This window comes from Pollachius pollachius (assembly GCF_949987615.1).
Source record: "Pollachius pollachius genome assembly, chromosome: 3".
NCBI classification, from domain to species: domain Eukaryota; kingdom Metazoa; phylum Chordata; class Actinopteri; order Gadiformes; family Gadidae; genus Pollachius; species Pollachius pollachius.
Genome location: NC_136936.1, coordinates 22,275,534 through 22,292,335, shown reverse-complemented (window position 1 = coordinate 22,292,335; position 16,802 = coordinate 22,275,534).

The following is a 16,802-nucleotide window of genomic DNA, read 5'->3' as shown; positions in this document are numbered from 1 at the left end:
ATTAGATGATCTATCATTAAACATGGGAATTATTCTCTCAGAACCTTCCTGAAGCTTTGTGGTTGTGAATACTAGAGAGTCTAAACTATTGACACATTGTATGCTACGATAACAACCAAATCTCCCTTAAAGATAGCATGGTTCGCTGAATTAAATATAACAAAAGCATTAGCTTATCATCACAACAGGTTGGCTTGGTTATTGAAATGACCATAACTCGGTCATAGACCCACGTTTATAGTAACCGGTTGCTTGGCTGTCCACATGGGGGACCAGACCAGCTATGCAACGTCTCTACTCCCTCTTTAATCAGTGTTGACATGAACTTGGTCATGGTAAGGTGGTGCTGGGTAATAATTCACCAGACCAGATGTTGGCACGGGTTTGGAGATAAGGACAGACAGACACAATTCATCATGGCACACATAACACAAACAGTATGAGGAGCATAATGCAGCCCAGGGCCTGGTCTGTTGTGTTGGCTTAGCCCCTCAGGTCCATAAGCTGTCCTTCCACCAATGGCTGTTTACATTGTGACCTTCTGACACGCACACGATTATTAACGTCCATACATGTGATTCACTGGCGTAATGGAATGCTGATAATGCATTTTCTCCCTTATATTACACCCTTGGCACACAGAGCTAAACTGAAATAATTCATTGCATCAATCTCCTCTTATTTTCTGCACCTTTTTAGCCACACCCCGTCGATTGGCTGAGCATTGCCGGAGACAATCCACCCCTTTAAATGTTCCATTGTTTCCCCGCAGTTGTCTGACCTCTTGCGCTGTGTCCCACCGCAGCCGGGAGAGCCTCTCGGCCCTGCCAGGGGAAATCAGTCCAATTCCAATGTCTTTGTCATGCTGTGGCCATGAGGCTTCGAGAAAGACTGGGTATCAAGGATAAAGACAATGTCAATGGAGTTGTATTGGCAGCATCCTGCGAGCTTGCCAAGCCTTTTAATGGGTTTTTCGCTCAATAACAATGAGCAACAGCCAGCAAGCGCCCCATAAGACAGACCCGGGCCAATCCTCTGTGAATCTTAATGCGCTGCAGGAGACATTCTAAAATGAATTGGATGCGGAAAAGATTGCTTTCAGCGTATAAAGACACGCTCATGTGTTGCTCGTCAGACGCGTCGCAGTCGTTTGCGGTCTGGAAGGAGGTAGGGGCAATGTGGCCCAGAGGTGTTATGCTGTCTTTATGCATTCACTTTATGAGCACAGAGAAAAAGGGGGATTTAATTGCAGTGCACTGCAGTTCACTCAAATACAAAATAATAATTTCCCCCTCAAAAAAGAAGGTCTTAAACGTTGAACCGGGCCACACAAAGACTCTGATGTCAGCTTTCTCCTTCTTGCGCACTGTGAATTGTATATCTGCCACAGACTGATGAAGACAAACGCTGTTTAGCCTTCAGCTGTCATAACTCACCTCTTGTCCTCATGACATTTTTCTTCTCATTCAGTCCCTATATTATTGATGCCTTTATGGCTTCGGAAGGTAGGCTGGGATAGGGGAAGCGGGAAGCTTGTGGGCAAACTCATGGGGACTAGATCACTTCTCCGACACGCAGCACGCGAGATCCATCTGTACAGCGAACAGTCTGGGATCAGTGTTAAATATAGGCCCGCAGGTGTTGTGAACGGAACAGCAGATGCTGTTGCATCGCATGGTACAGCCAACACGTGCACTAGCATGGACTAGAGCGGATTAGAGATGGTGGCTCGGAGGTGCAAACCTTTCAAAGAAAACAATCACATGTTTGATGGGCTGTTTATCACAGCCTCGATGTTGAGATCCCCGGACATTTGACTGTGAGTCGATATTTTAATAAGCCCCCCCCCCCCGTGTGTACGACATCATTTTTTGTAATGAAACCATCCGCGAGCAAAATGGCTTTCTATCAAAACACATTCAATGTCTGTGAACACTCCAAACAACTTAATTCACACACAGCAACAGATTCCAGACATTACTTTGCAGATTTCAAGTCAATAGGTGCATCACATCACGATTGACCTTCTATATGTCGGGTTGATTATTTGCTTCAGCCCTATGGGTTTTGATGATAGTTTTATTTGGAAACGCCTAGCGTAGGCAGATGCATTGACAGCTATTAGAAAACTCAAACCCGCACAGATGTTGAAAACACATGTATGTGAGTTGTATTAAATAATACAATGGCTGAGTTGTTTTTTGAGAGCAGATAAACTGAAGTCAGATCGATTTGTTTAAAATAAATACTTTGTGTGTATTCTGCGGCCATCCACAGTGTGAAAATGCTCTCCTGAGTTAAGCGTGGTAATGCAGACTGGGGATTTGGAGTTAAAACGACATCTAGCGGTTTGACATTACAAATTACCTCACAAATTAAAATGGACACATCATTAGGTAAAAAGCTTCGCAGTGGAGCGGGGATCTCACTTGCTGAGGACTGAATTGTCTACTCATCAGTCACTGAAGTACTGCTGAGCACATAGCAGACAGATTTCTATCTAATTGACAGGCAAAGGCCCATGCAAAAGGCAATGGGCGTTTTTTTTTGGCACGCAATTGTGTGGGGAATGTGTAACGTCTGTTGGGACGTTTGTATTGTTGTACGCTCCCAGGAGTCGGCTTCAGTTCTTGAGCACCACCTTGTGCCTGTCTGAGGGGGTTGATGTAGAAACAACTTGACTTCTTAGTTAGAGTTACTGACAATGATGATGTAAAAAGCTGTGTAATTGTCCCTAGAGTGGTCTTTGACATAGATGTTGGATGTGGAAGGCTACATAACCCATAACCAAATGTGTGCTCATGAAGAGGCGCCGTGCAAAACACACTGAATAATCACTTTGTTCAGAGTGGTTGGCCTCAAAACTCTTCAGAGGCTTGACAGATAGAACTCACAGAAGTCACTCACTCAGTGCCTCGATGCTTAACCCTCCTTCACCCCATTCATATATTCATATTGTATCCACCAATAGAAAGGGGACTATGACATCCTCATGTCCTGTAAATGTTAAACATATCAGATGTGATCTTTTGTATGTCAAAGATTTGTGACTTAAGTCATCCAATTACTATCCAGCAGATGTTGATAAGACAGACATACTGTAGATATGTCAACCAGATCCACAGTTTAGAAGGGAATCTGGAACACAATATAATCTTATCTGTTGGAAATTGTGAGTGCCTTTGACTTACAGGGTGGGGTGTTTACTTTACAGCTAAGACTTTCGGTGCATTAGACAATCTGCTAGGATGGGATCAGATGTTAATGCCAAGAGTGGCTATCCTCCTCCTCAGGAATGTCCTGGTTTTATATCATGCACGAAAATTGTAAGCACTTGAACTATTTGAAGTCGTAGTCATTGCAGAAAGAAGGTGGTACCTTTACTTGTGTAAGAGAGCGAGCAAGAGAGAGAAAGATAGAGAAGGAGAGAGAAAGAGAGAGAGAGAGAGAAAGAGAGAGAGAGAGATAGAAAGAGATGGATACAAATAATAAAAAAGGTGAGGTAGCACCACTTATAACATCACTTTATACTCTTCTCCCTCCTCCTTTTAGTGGCACAGTGTGCCTGTGCCCCAACGCCCTCCAAAACGGTCGGGCCAACACATGGCGTGGAGAGCCATCCCTCCCTGGTGTTTGTGTTCCCCGAACGAGTCGCCTCCTCTTAAAAAAGCTTGGAGGTTGTTCATCTGGAGGGATGAAACATTTATCGCAGGCCGATTTTTCATTAAGGCCAGCAGAGAGCCTCCATCAATATTTCAGCATGCCCATGCACTGTGTCATGGTGTGTGTGTGTGTGAGTGTGCGTGTGTGTGTGCATGTGTGTGTGTGTGTGTGTGTGTGTCAGCCCCTCAACATAATGTGACCACTCAGCTGTGTGATCTTTCTGTGCCTCTTTCTCTTTCCGTTGAGTTTTCTATTTCCCTTGGCATGCACACACAAACACACACACTCACACACACACACACACACACAAACACACACACACACACACACATAGACCCATACCCATATGCACCACATACACACACATATAGACTTAGACTGACACATGCCCACATACACACACACACACACAATGCCCCTAACCCATTACTGTCAGCATCCTGGTTCCTGAGGAAGAAGGAGCGCAGGCTGGAGGACAGCAGGATGGGTCTGATGGTGGCTGTGTGAGGCAGCTCCATGTTCTGCCGCCTCATTCTCCCAGAGTTCACAGCATGGTTTTAGTCCCCAAATAAAATATTCATCAGTTGGAGGTTTAAAGTGTGTATTTTTGTGTGTTTGTGTTTGTTTGTTGGTGTTTGTGTGTGTATGTTTTTTTTTATGGTGTTGTGTGTGTGTGTGTGTGTGTGTGTGTGTGTGTGTGTGTGTGTGTGTGTGTGTGTGTGTGAGTGTGTTTGTGCGTATGTGTTTGTGAGAGTGTTTGGTTGTGTGTGTGTGCATCTTCATCATCCGGATCCGGTTCTTCTTTGTTCATGTCTTTCTATTTTCCTCGCATCATTTTCTTCTTGTTTTTCTAGACCTGTTGTAGAGAAATCCATACATGCTGCCGTATCCATTTGTAACAGACAACCCCCATGATCCTTGTGGATTACCAGCATGATGCCCAGTGTGGAGAGACAGAGAGACGGAGAGACAGATGGAGAACGAGACAGTGAGTATGAGAGAGAGAAGAGGGAGTGAAAGGTGATGTCATAAGGCATTCACCCAGCGCGTTATGACTCGTCTCTCGTCCTCCACGCTCCCGTCTGTCACGGTCTGTGATGACTCACATCCTATAGCTGTCACCATCACAATGCGCACACACACACACACATACACACACACCAGACACACACACACACAACACCGACCCATGCTACCCATCCCCATGTGGTGCATATTACGAGGACGCCCAAATACACAGCATTAAAAGACTAGCGCACAGAGCTATAGGGGACCGGCCATAGAGGCGGCTATCCAAACAGACGCCCTGCATTCAAAGGAGCAGAAGAGGCTGAACTGGCTATGCTGCCAGTGCCACCCAATTTGTCCAGAAGGAAAAAAGAGCAAAGTAAATGTATAAGTAGACCCTAACTCATAGATCAACGAATGGCACCCTACCTCCTTATGAAAACAACACAAAATGTGAGCAGGTGACATGAAACCAAAGATCGGAGTCTCGTGGGAGAGAGGATGGTAGAGGGAGGGAATAGAGTGTGTGTGTGTGTGTGTGTGTGTGTGTGTGTGTGTGTGTGTGTGTGTGTGTGTGTGTGTGTGTGTGTGTTTGTGTGTGCGGGTGTGTGTGGGGGGAGGGTAATCATAGTTCAATCCTACGATTCACTGAGACTGAACACACAATCATAACATGGAGAGAAGCTCACTGCAGTGGAAAGGAAAGAGAAAGAGAGAGCAGGAAAAAAGAGAGACTGAGGAACGAGGAGAGAGAGAAGAGAGAGGGAGAGAGAGAAGAGACAGTGAGAGCAAGAAACAGAGCAGAGAGAGAGAGAGAGCGAAGCGAGAGAGAGATAAGGAGGTAAGAGATGGAGAACACATGAATATTGGATCCTTGGTGGGGAGGGTGGGGTTCAAAATGGGAGGGGGTGAGGCCTCAGGGGTCATCCCACAAGTGTTTTTATTTAACAGGGGGGTGGGGCTGTAAAAACATTTACCTTTACCACTGCACCCTGGGACATGTCCAAGAGGGGTGGGTGGAACCGGGGTCCAGGATGGGGGGTCTAGCAGGCAAAGGAGGAGGGAGGTGGGAGATGAGAGGTGGCGTGGTATGGCACGTGCACTGAGCTACTCACCCCCCGCCCCAACCCCCGACTTATATAGTGGAGCAAAAGTGGGTCAGCGCTGCACACAACAAACACAAGAAGCCAAAAAGGGAAGAGAGTGAGTTTTAAGCCACAAGAGAGGAGGATGAGGAAGGATGAGAGAGGTAGAGGGAGAGGAGGAGAGAGAGAGAGAGAGAGAGAGGCAGAGACGGAGATAGGGAGAGGAAGTAGGAAGTGGGAAGAAACAGAGACATTGGAGAGAGTAACGGTTATAGTTATGGTCATAACATATCTAGCGGTAGGTTAAGATCCTCTGTACAGACAATTGCCACATTCAATGTTCCTGGCACAATACATGACCCCATGTTGGCTCATCATTCTGATATGAGTGAGATACTACAGATGTCCTCAGAGGCCACCACTGACACAATCATTGCAGTTAATTATGTTCAACGGAGCTCAATGCCACATTTTTTGGTGATGGTGATGCAATGCTGAATTAAATTGCCACTTCATCTGGCATAATGCAGACCTGTGTGACATAGCACGTGCATTTCAAGACAGTTCTAACCGATGAGCTCCTTGAAGTGCAGCAATAGATTTCGGCCGCTTAATTTCAGGACTGAGGACGGCTCAAACCTGGAGCCTGACCTCACCGGGTCTGATGGAAACATCAGGAACGTCCACAGCTCGCCCCTCCCCACCCCGCTAAAACCGTACAAAGCGTAAAGGATCTTTTTTATGTCTGGTCCCGGGGATCCCGGCACGGTCCCCGGTGCGGGGGCTCATTGCCAACATCAAACGACTGGATGAGAGTATGCCAACCGGCTGCTGCAGATGGTCACACTCAAAGCGGGATAGTATAATGAGCAGCAGGTCTGGAGGTGCATTTGTAGTCTGGGCAGGGCGGGCCGCGAAACCAACAGACTGCTGCACAGACACAAGGCGATAGCAACATGCAGCATCTTACATAAACGATGGATACGTATGCAAACGCATGAATGCGTGTCGGGGCATGCAAGTGGAAGTAGAGAAGGAACCGTGGGGAGAAAAAAAGGAGTAGGAAAAAAAAAGAAGCTCTGACACACTTGACAACTTGAATGTGTGCACACACGTGCGCACATACACTCTCCTTCCAGCTCTGCCCCAGCGCATGCAGTCAGAATACGAGATCAGAGTTGAAACAGCATACAGCTACCTCATATCCCTTTGACATCGTTGGGAGACTGCGGATTTTTCACTCCTGGGTATAAAATGTGTTTCAGGGTTAATGGGTTCACGAGAGTGCAGTAAAGAGAAGTCGACTGCTGCCACCTAGTGAGTATGCAAGGTCATTAACATAAATATGTAACGAGATTGGTTCAAGATCTTGCTCTTTTTCGATAATATTTTATCTTTTTTGCTAAAACATTATTCATGAGTAACAGCTGATTTTATACAGTAGCGCCATCTTGGGTGCAAACCAGTAATATTTATACCCGAGAGAAAATAGTGCATTCAAAGGCTTGTCTACTTCATACAGAAATAATTGCATTAACTCGGGTTTGTGGGTAACTGTTTGATGATTTTTCATTCGAAAACAAATATTTCATGAGAATTGAATCAGCCTACTATTGTGGTTGATGAAGTTTGTTTAGAATTGAATGATTCAGTCAATGTTTCTGATTTTAATAAGCGATGTGTTTTATTAATTTTGTGTCTTTTCCATTTAACCCAAAAATGGTTCCTATTTATGCTTTTTATTCACATAAAAATTTGCATGCATAAAAAGCCATTATCCCTTTCATTGATGCTATAGCACCAGTCGAATTTAAGAAGATTAACTCCAAACAGAAAGCGCCATATTATGAACTTAAAGAAGCATAACATAATAATCCCAGAATGCTTTTCTCAATTATTGACAGCCTCATACATCCAGTTCCAAAAAGCCACTCTAAATGGCTTAATGGCAACATCAAAATGCGAAAGGTTTGCGGCATTTTTCAGGGACAAGATAACAAAAATCAGCTTGGATCTAAACGCTGTTATACTGAATGTGCGTGAGCCCCTGTATTTGGACACTTTACCTCTGCTTTTGCTGCTTATGATAAAGAAATGTTCAGGAACAAAGTGATGCAACTAAAACCCTCCACCTGCCCACTCAACCCTATCCACACCACCTTTTTTTAAAACTGTGTTTAATTGTATATAGAGGATGAAGTCTAAGCCATTGTAAATCATACACTGCTGACTGGTGTCTTCTGTGGAACTGAAAACTGCTATTGTGAAACCTTTCCTAAGAAAAGCAACCCGGAGCCTTTAGTGCTAAACAATTTTAGACCATTTCGATCATGACATCCTTATTAACAGACTATATAAGTTTTCTGGCCTCTCTGGTTTAGTTTTAGATTAGTTCAGAACTTATTTGTCAGACAAAGACTATTTTGTCTCTATTGGTGACCATCAGTGGCGGTTCCTTTGAGGAGGCAACGGAGGCAACGCCTCCTCGTGATTTTCCAAAAAAAATAAAAATAAATATTATTTAAAAATATTTATTTTTCAAAATTATCCATGTGCAATATGTATTCATTACTGAGTAATTACATGAAAATGTTGAAAATGTTAAAAAAAAAAATGGCTGGCCAGTTTTTTGGCTGGCCGACATTACGCTCAGTATGTTGTGCCGCCTTTGAGAATAAAAAATAACCAATCACAATTCAATACCATGTTAAACATAGGAAGGGAGGCCAGCCTCATCTACTCCTTGCAACCAATCACAAATCAGCATTTTTTAAAATAATGTTCTGAGCAAATGAGCGTTCTTTCTAGTCAGTTGCCGTGGCTAACAAAGATAACGACTAACAAAGATATCAACATGGAGGAGAATATAATTCAATATCTACAAGAACACAAATTTTCGAGACGGAGCTTCAAGGAGGAGAACTACGCTCGGACGGAATGGCTAACTGGCTCTGATCTGAATTTATTCTGCTGGCCTTGCATTTGGTTTGATGAATCACCTACACCTAACCCATGGATTAGCAGTGGATTTGATGACTTAAAGAACTTGCAAAGAGCCATGGAGAGACATGGCAAGTCCAAGAGACACATTAATTCCAACTTAAAGTTGAAACTGTTTGGACGTGTGCGGATTAATGAAGCCCTCAGCCAGGCAGCTAGCATCGCTACCCAGCGCCACAATGAACTTGTGAGAAGAAATCAGGAGATACTGCGTAAAATGATTATTGCAGTGGTATATCTTGGGAAGCAAGAGCAGGCCTTTCGTGGGCACAATGATTCAGCTGATTCAGCTGCTGCCTTAATAAGGGCAATTACGTTGAATTGGTGGAGTCTTACTGTGAGGTAGATCCTGTGCTAGCTCAACATCTAGAATCAGCCACAGTTTTCAAAGGGACATCAAAAGCCATACAGAACGACATCATTCATAGCATAGCAATGATGATTACGGCAGACATCGATCGAAATTAGTGCAGCTCCATACATCGCCGTACAAGCTGACGATACAACCGATGTGTCCTGCCAGTGTCAGCTCTCTGTCATCCTAGATATGTGAATGAGAAAGGAATGTGTGCGAACGATTCTTAGGATTTGAGGATGTCAGTGCAGAAAGAGATGCCGCGGCATTAACTGAAGTTATAATGGAAACATTAAGAAAGTACAATCCGGAGGAAAAATTAATATGTCAGACATATGACGGCGACAGCGTCATGAGTGGGCAGCACGGAGGCGTGAGGGCGAAAGTTTCAGCTCTTTGCCCTTATACGCTCTTCATTCATTGTTATGCACCGCTTAAATCTCGTGTTGGCACAGGGAAGTAAAGACATTCAAGATGCAAAACTCTTCGTCAATGAAAAGAGGCTGGGATAACGACTCTATTAATCAGAGCAAGTCACTTAAAGACAAACTGTATGACTTCAAGTTCATGTTTCTTTTAAAAGTGTTCTTGAACATCTATCGCCATACAGAGGTCCTATGGGTTGTCATCCTTCAAGCGAGAACACTGGACTTGCGTAAGTTGAACCACCATAAGACTACGAGGAAGGCCTCAGTCATGAACAACATTCCAATGATTCAAGAGGAGCAAGTGATTCTTATCGGATTCTTTACTACAAGATCGTGGATGGTATCATCACTCAGATGACAGAAAGATTCAGTGATATGCAAAACCTCCAGTTTTTCTGTCTGCTTGACCCTGCAGCATTTACTGATTTTGCAAAACCCAACGGATTCCCAGCTACGGAACTGGCGAAGTTGTCAGATGTCTACCCCTTCTTTGATGTCCACAGGTTAAATAATGAACTGCTTGTAGTTTATGAGAACACCACATTCCTCAAAAGGCCTATTCAACTACTTGAGATGATCATACAGGATGACCTATCTGAAGGCCTGCCAGAGGTGACGAAACTCCTGAATTTGTGACGAATTCCTCATGTCCATCTGGAAAATAATTGGCTGTTCGTAATAGGAAATCAGGCATGTTATATTTCCTTCATGGTACCCCCGTTTGGGAAAAACAGAAAAGGCTGATTTGGAATAATTATTCACAACACAAAACAATCTGTCCGACTGCCTGCTGCCTAAGATTTCGTTAATTATATTGTGAATACATATATCATAATTCACCTTCACCAATGTTGTTAAGTGTTGTTCTAGAATCTACACTGTTGTATGCATATTGTTTACTCTGTCTTGGTAGTTCAGGGATCGCTGTCCCATTAAATGTTTGTTTAATGTTTTGGTTTTCTAATATAATAAACGAGTCACACATTCGTGTGCTCAACGTGAGAAATTGTCTCTTTCCATTTCATGCAATTTCCACAATATTATATTTATATGATTGGAAGATACAGGTCATTGACCCTGCATGCTGCCATGCATTACATTTAAGCAGCACGCACCATGAATGAACTTTACTTTATGAAGTTGAACTTTGTCTGCATGTTTGATTAAAAGTTTAGAAGCATTGCACTCTGCTGATACACTGTTAAGTGTCTAGTTTATTTTAGTTATTATCCTCTCTAATGGCGCCTTCAAACGATGCGTCACGCGAGTATGTTTTTTTTAAAGTTGTATAGGCCTACGCTTTAGAAAAGACATGCATGTGCGGGTGCACTGCGCGCGTTCATGAATGCGCGTTCATGTTTGCCTCCCTGGTGAGCTCAGCCAGGAACCGCTACTGGTGACCATTAGGCTAACACTAGCACAACATATAAGGATAACGTATAGCATAACCTCAAGGGTCCATTCTGAGACCTGTATTGTTCTGTCTCTATATGCTGCCACTGGGAAATATCAGAGAACACCGGATTAGTTGTCATAGCTATGCCGATGACGCACAACTATACATCTCTTTATCATCCAGTGACATCGGCCCTGTTGATAAACTGGTGCATCAACGTTAAATCCCTGGCACAAAACTAGCAAAAAATCTTGGCGTGCTTCTAGACCTTGATTTTAATTCTGAATGTCACATCAATAATGTCACTAAAACTTCCTTCTATCACCTTAGAAAAATTGTTTAAGTGCAACCGTTTCTCCCCCAGGCAGATACTGAGACACTAATGCATGCTTTTATTACAAGCACTAGGCTTTATTACTGTAGTGCTCACCAATCTGGTCTACCTAAATAGGCTATAAATAAGCTACAGATCATTCAGAATGCAGCAGCACGTGTACTTACCAAGACCAGAAGGAGATCACACATCTCACCTTCATTGGTTGCCTGAAAGTTGTAAAATATATTTGAAAATCCACTTATTTGTGTCCAAAATACTCAATGGATTATTACCCGAAGACTTCTGAATACTTGTCATGCTTCTGATGTATGCTCCCTCTAGATCACTCAGGTCCTCTGGCACTGGCATTTTAGTTGTTCTCCGGGTTAGGACAGAGACCTACGGGGTCCCTTGTGGTATTTTAGGCGGTAGTGTCTTTGTTCCTCAGAAAATAAACAGATTTTTGATATAATTTATACTTTTTTCAAAATCACAGTTTAATTTCATTTTATTCATTACCATGGGTCAAATTTCATATAATTTGTAGATTTTCAGTTGGTCTCATTGACTTATGGTGCTATCCATTTGTATGGTACACCAGTAGGTCCTAGTCGTAAGGTGTAAATCTCCCAGCTTTCTTGCGGCATTTCACAGAGGAACGCCCCCTTTTGGTACGCCCCCCCCCCCCACCCGCTATTCTGACAGTAGAGCGAGTTCAGTGAGGCCGACCATACGACTATATCTAAACTACGACTATAACATAAATGTCTAGGCCGTAAAGAGATTTATTTTCTTTGTATTTGTACCACGTTGGTCATTTTAATGATGATTTTAAATGCTCTTACACGCTTGCGCTTACAACATGCTAATTTATTCCGGTCACCAATTTATGCATTGCAGGTTCTTGCTGTGCGTGCAATACAATGTAAAGTTTTGTTGCTTGTTTTCGAGCTGGTTTGCTAAAGAGGCTAATGTAGCTAACAATAATAAATGTTAGCACTATAAATGTTCCGAGACCAGAAATTACGTCAAAAGTGCAACTCGGAAGGCTAGCGGCAGAGGATTCAGGAACACACCATTATAGCGTCCCGTTCGTCTTTGTGATTGTGTCGTGAAATTGGCTAGTCGTTATTATTATTATTGTTAGCTACATTAGCCTCTTTAGCGAACCAGCTCGAAAACAAACACAACCTTACATTGTATTGCACGCACAGCAAGACCGTGCAATGCATAAATTAGTGACCGTAATAAAGCAGTAATGTATTCAAGTGTGTAAGAGAATTTCAAATCGACATTAAAATAACCAACGTGGTACAAATACAAAGACCAAAATGGGGCGTGCCTCCGTGAAATGTCACAAGAAAGCTGGGAGATTTCTCCATTTGCAACTCGGAAGGCTGGTGCATGGACCTATCAAAGGGATGGGGCCTCTACGAATAAGCAAATCTCCTAACCTTTATGCCTCCTTCCCTTAACCTTTGTGGAAAACGTCATCGGGTCAAGGAGATATGAAAAGGTGCTCTCTTTCGAACATAGGAAAAGACAGCACTGTTTAAAATGAATTTGGCTCCACTTTTCCGTCCTGCGTGACGGCAAGTATTGCTGACCTCTAGCGTCTCTATCGTGGAACTACAATTTTCCGAAGTTTGACTACATCAATGCGTTCTTGTCATATTGATTTCAATCAGGTTGCGCCAAAAGTGAGGATCACTTAGTTCGGACTTGCCCAACGGGAATATTTTCGGCCACTTGAATCCCAATTCACATTGTCTTATGAATGTGAAATCACAAAGAAAGAGGCTAAATTTATGTTGATGTTGAAATTAACTGCCCCCAGTAGCCTAGTCTTTCTTAAATGTGGAGTCTGCATTTTATTTTCTTGGTGTAGGCCTATACGGTGTAGGCCTATATTTTGTGCTTAATAACCAGCAACCCCTAATCAAATAATATGTTTGTAATATGTTTTTGGTATCCATTATTATCAATTGTATTTTCTATTCTTCTCTTCTTCAGAATTACCGCATTACGGGATACCACTATCTCCTTTCCTTTCGTAAAGGTTGCTCAGGAGTAACTTTAATAGGTCCATGGGAGTAACCTATGCTAAAGGAGGGTTAAAGGATGCATCAAGGCTCCTTTTCTAAGCATTTTTAGAATTCGAACCACCTTTCCTCCAAGCACTTCCGGGTCATCTCCATAGGAAAGGAAATTTCCTATGCAAAATAGAGAATATGTAACCTATTAACATAGGTTACATAGGTTACTCCTCTCCTTTAGCATAGGTTACTCCTGAGCTTCCTTTGCAAAAGGAAAGGAGATTGTGGTATCCCATAATCCTTTACGCCGGCAATATTTAAAGCAACATGCCACTGAAGAAGTTTACAACTCTACGCGAAGACGCATGAGAGACGCGGTAAAGCAGAAGAATAGAATAGAAGAAAATACAATTGATAATAATGGATACCAATTCCAGGAATATATTGTAACGGGTCCACACACACACAAAGGCGAGCAGGCAGGGGTGCTGTCCCTCAGTGGGAGGTCTCTTTTATTGTTTTTAAAACGAGAACACAAAAAACTTGTAACGGTAACAAAAAAGGGGTTCGTTCCCACAATGTCTCTCTCTCTCGGGACTCGTGTGGGTTTCCCTTGTGCGGGATCTCGGGGGTCCGTGCTCCGGGTTTTCCTTCTCCCACAACAACAGAAAGCAGGCACATAAGTACACCCTCTCTGATTGACCTCAGTGCAGACACCTGCTCGCCACCAGGTCCAATCCCCCCGGCCAATCTCGTGCGCTCCCAACCTGTCCATACTCCCCCTGCAGGCCAGACGTCGCACGTCTCCCCACATATATTATTTGTATCGAAATGTAATAATTTATTGCTGGTTATTAAGCACACAACATACACCGTAAGAAAATAAAATGCCGGCGTCACATTTAAGAAAGACTACTGGGGGCAGGTAATTTCAACATCAACATGAGTTGAGCCTCTTTTTTTTCACATGTGAATTGGGTTTTCAACTGGCCTAAAATATTTTTGTTGGCCATGTCCGACCTAAGTGATTCTCACTGTTGGCGACAACCTGATTGAAATCAATACGACAAGAACGCATGGAAGGAAAAGTGAAGTCGAATTAATTTTAAACAGTGCTGTCTTTTCCTATCTTCGAAAGGAAGCACCTTTTCATCTCTCCTTGACCCGATGGCGTTTCCCACAAAGGTTAATTAAAGGAGGCATAAAGGTTAGGAGATTTGGCTATTCCTAGAGGCCCCAGCCCTCTGAGTTGCAAGTGAGGAAATCTCCCAGCTTTCTTGTGACATTTCACGGAGGCACGCCCCCTTTTGGTCTTTGTATTTGTACCACGTTGGTCATTTTAATGTTGATTTGAAATTCTCTTACACACTTGATTACATTACTGCTTTATAACGGCCACTAATTTATGCATTGCACGGTCTTGCTGTGCGTGCAGTAAGGTTGTGTTTGTTTTCGAGCTGGTTTGCTAAAGAGGCTAATGTAGCTAACAATAAATAATGACTAGCCAATTTCATGACACAATCACAAAGACAAACGTTTTCCCACAAAGGTTAAGTAAAGGAGGCATAAATGTTAGGAGACTTGACTATTCGTAGAGACATGGAGCACACCATTAGAGCGTGTGACGTGATGACTTCTCTAGATGACGCTCTAGCCCAAGGGGGCTAACACAAAAAGCTAACCATTGCGGACGATACAGAGCCTAAACAACGTCAATATTTATCCTAGAAACACAATGTCAAGCTTAAACGATTACGTTATTTCTTGTTACACTCGCGCTAAAATGATTAATTTGTCTGTGGGGACCCCCGTTTATATGGCTAGAGGCTAGCTGTTGGCTACATATATGGTTAATTTCCTGTAAAAGCTAAATGATTACAGCAATGCTTTTGATCACATTAGCTGTTTGTTTAACTCTTCACTTTATTTATTTCAAACCACTTTAAAAATTTTAAATGGTGTGCATGTTTACATTGTTTACTCCATTTAGACGCTGTTCAAATCACGTCTTGATTTAAGCCAGTTAACATTTCTTTACATCTTAGACTATGTGGCTTTAATTAAATACAATGTTATCCATTGTATTTAATGCTGTTAGGTATCACAATACGGAATGTAATACGAAAAAGTAGGTACTATTTTAGTGGTTTGCTATTGATTCTCATTTCCCCCAGAATGCATTGCATGACGTCACGTTGGGGAGACACGGACCAAAGCTGCATTGAGACCCTTGAGAGTAGAGACTAGTAAGAGAGTGTTCAGCAGATTATACATACATACATACATACATACATACATACATACATACATACATACATACATACATACATACATACATACATACATACATACATACATACATACATACATAGATAAATATATAGATATTATGTATAGTTAGTATATGCTACACGTGAACCTCCTAAGATGGCGCAATTTGATTGGTTCACTATCTCGGGATATAGACCTCTGAAGAATAAGTCCCGCATCCGAGGCTCTTAGTTCCATGTTTAAATGTCTATGGAAAATACCATGGGGGTTTTGAATGATCGTATGTGACAAACTTTGTAGGTGGAAAAGAAGTAAAAGCTGCTCAGGTTTTGAACCAGGCCTACACACTTTTTCCAACTAGATTCCACTTGGGTTTTGGATTGTCGGTGCCGTTAAAGTAGTTTTAATCTGTCTGATCGTATTTGCGGTAGATTGATGGTTAAGTAATGTCACACCACGATCGGTCATACTTGCAGGCACTCATTTGCAAGTGCACTGATTGCGTTGCGTGTCCTATAGGCTATACCTGGCATTTATTCAGTCGTTCAGTCTATTCTAAGTGTGCCAGTAATTGGTGCCAATTATTGTCTTGTTTGCATTGTAATGCACAACTTTGCCTCTCCTTGTTATAAATCAACGTGCATCCAAACAACTTAAGCCAATGCAGCCTCCTATGTCAGTGTTGCTTTACAATACTATAGCATATCGGATTATCAAAATTGTTAAGTGTGTGCGTGTGTGTGTTGTCATGTTGGCTAAATAATGATTGTCTTGGCTTACATCCACGAAATATTCTAATGTTATAGGCCTACTGCAAAATGTATATTGGTATTGCGCAAAAATCGGGAGATGGGGACCCCAAATATTGACGGGTATTTCGCACACTGGGTAAAATAAAGCTTAAAAATAAACAGTATGCAAAGATCTTGTTACTGGAGCTAGTAGGCTACCATCAAAACCTGGGATAACTAATCGGAAATCTGTTTACGTCGGGGGAAAGATTTAATTAGGGATTATCTGGGGGGGATTTCACAGGTGGGACTGGCAAGTTAGCCCATAGCATTATGCCTTCTATTAATAGATCTTCTGACTAAGATTACCAATACTTATTTGAATGACATAATCGCTGTCACTAGATATAAAGAAAACGTTGACTTTCATTCGGTGCTATTCACTGACAGTAAAATAAATAAATAAAAGTGTTGTTATTGTATGCACTACTGTTTATTGACTAGCTCCAGTGC